Raw genomic sequence first — 3259 nt, 5'->3', positions numbered from 1 at the left:
GGTATAGGGAACTTTCGGGATAGCATTTGAAATGTAAATAAAGAAAATAATAAATAAATAAATAAATAAATAAAATAATCTTGCATAATGCTCAAATGTCTATTTATTTAGTTACATGAGAATTGCCTCATCTCACTTCATCTCATCTCATCCCATCTCGCTTTCCTATCAAGGAGACAACAGCATTTTAGAGGTCTGTTACTGGCTCCTAACATCATGTCTGTCACATTTCAGAAATCAGCAGTGCTTGCTATGTACTGAAAAGAATAGGAGTTCATTTTTACTTCACAATATCCCAATTAATCAATGGGTAGATTGCTGAATTTACAACACTAACAAAATCCACAAAGACATTTTTATGTTTACTTTCTCTATAATACTCCTTTATAAAGAAGAAAAACTTCTGCCAAAGCAGAGGTAAATGTTTTTTTAGTTCTTCACCCTGTGATTCCATCTTTAACTGCCAAGAGGTTACAGAAATGAAATGAGAAGCTATTTTTGTGCCAGCAAATTAACTTTAAAATGAAAAACCAAAATACCTTGTTCCAATGCTACAGTAAGTAACAGATGATACTAAAAGATAAGTACACTAAAAATTAGGTCAGAAAAATCTTTCAAATTAAAACTTACAACACAGAAAAACAACCCAAGAAAAACCTAGGCCAGTGCATCAAATATTTATAAAACAATAAGTGTGATTGCATAGTTCAATCAGTAGACATTCAAGTTCAATTAAATTCAATTAAATTTGGTTAAATAGACTCAGGGATTGTTCTTGGTATTTGCATTAATGTCATACATTTATTTTATTTGGCACGGATCCTATCAAATATAAATACAACAAATCTTAGAAGAGCAACTTACTGAGTTGTCACAAGGGACAATGATGATGAAAACCAACGTTGGAACATCTGTATGTTGGTACTCATACAGAGCTGGCTCTTACTCTTAGCCCAACAAAAAGGAACTAGGCTTTAAAGTGGCCTTTTGCATTCAAATCTACTCCAAGAAATTAAATTTGTACTTAAATATTCAAAGTGTGACCAAGTTCTGCACTTAGAAATTCAACATTTGTCCCACTGGTAAGTTCTAAAATCTCCTTTGATAGGCCACTCATCCTATGTGCCTGCAAACATTATATACATATGCATATATATATATATATATATATATATATATATGTGTGTGTGTGTGTGTGTGTGTGTGTGTGTGTGTGTGTGTACATGCATACCCACATATATATACACACACATATTTATCAAAAATGAATCTTTCTTTACAGAATAAACTGAATCATATCAAAATTGTTTTAGTTCTCATCTTACAAGAGTTGTAACTTAGGCTTTACATAAGTATTCTTAAGTATATAACTGGATATATACATAACCTGTATGTAGCTATAAATAAACAAATTGAGGTCAACAATACCACACCTGCTTAGAAAATTCTATAAGCACAGCTCTATAGAAATAACACACATGTAAATGAATGTAAAGTTTCTATCAAAACCTTCAGATTTCCATATTTCAAGAGACTTTTTGCTGTTAACTCATAAAGCATAAATGAGTTTGACCAATCTGACACAAAGGTCATCTCCACTCAGTTCATAATCAGCAGCAGTATGACCCGCTGTGTATCACCACAATGAAGATTCCTAATATAGACATTTACACATTAAATAATCCTTAGCACTTTTCATTAGCATCACTCACTCAGTCAAAACATTAAATACATTTTACAATATTTAATACATAACAAGGTGATGTCTTCAGGATACTTTTGCCATTCAAGCACTCGAGTCTATTATACAAAGAATAAACTGTTTCAATATCTTCTGAAAAATCAGAGAAATAATTACAGTTTTAGGTATGCAGCACTACTTTAGATTCATGGTCACCTCTCTATCATGATCTTCTTTAAAATGAAGCATGAAAATAAATACTATTCCAAAGAAGGTAACATCTCGGGATAACATATAAGATATACTAGAATAATAATATTTTATATGAACAACACAGACAATTGTTTTATAGGTTTGTATTGTGATCAACATGAACAGCTTCTCTCTTCATAACTACCATATTTTATCCATCAACAAATACATCAGTTTCATAAAAACTGTTTTAAGTTTTCTGTTGCAATTGTGAAGTATAACCTAAAACACAGTGATTTATAGTCTAATAAAGATTATCACACTCTAATTCAGCTCTTACATAATTTCATGCTTCTGATACTTTTTGGTTTTTCATTTGCTTCAAGATAAAGGTAGATTTGGTAAAGGTTGGGCATTGTCAGTCTTATTGACAAAGTGCAATTATCAATATTCATAGCACTGCTATTATGCAGTCTTCAAGAACACCTGTAAAGTTCAGAATCATTATGTAACATTCACCAAGTTCTCCTTTTCAAGCTTGAATGAAATATTTGCATAATGTATATTCAAAAATAGACACAAAAATCCAAATAACAGAAGACAAATACAGATATATCAAAACAAATAACCAAGACAACAAACAGAAAATCTATAAAGAAACAGTGCACCTGTATGGAAACTTTTGGTTCATATTTGCTTTTAAAAGTGCATCCAATTTTCTCTTTCCTGTATTGCATAAAAACCTTTCTACCAGTACTGGTCATGTTGAAGAGCTATCAGAAGTTACTCATTTCCGTCAGTCATTTTCCCCACCACCTGTTAGAGTTGAAACCCTTCCATTGGTGCCTCCTGCTGCTGAAAAACAAACTGTTGTTGGTTTTCATCTACCTGAGGTACAATATTGGGATCATCACCTTCCACACCAAAACAGTGTTCAATTAGATCAAACGGCTTCTGGTAAATTTCCTGGTTTTCACGACTTTGCAGAAACTCTATTTTATTCAAGCCTATCATAGAAAGAACACAAAAAAAGAAACAAATTATATTAGGGCTCCAGTGTATACTATATGAGAATACAAACCAGTAGCATTTATTCACTCTACAAAGACTAGGATACTTCTTTAAATTTATTTTTTTGCACAAATCAATGACTTCACAGTTACATCTTATTCATTAAGAATTATGAGTATAGGGGACTATAGCTTTTATAATGAAAACAACTTATAAAATGAGGAAGGGTAGAGGTGCAGATTAGGGAGGGGCCACTTAGGGCAGATAATTAAGAATTAACTATAATTATAAACTTCCAACTGCCTGCTTACCATATGCTTCTTCAATGAGAACACAGTATGAATTGATGCCCACTCCATTCCGCTTTGATTCGTG

The sequence above is a fragment of the Mus pahari genome, chromosome 9 (genome assembly GCF_900095145.1).
Source record: "Mus pahari chromosome 9, PAHARI_EIJ_v1.1, whole genome shotgun sequence".
Lineage (NCBI taxonomy): Eukaryota > Metazoa > Chordata > Mammalia > Rodentia > Muridae > Mus > Mus pahari.
This window is presented reverse-complemented; position numbering follows the sequence as displayed.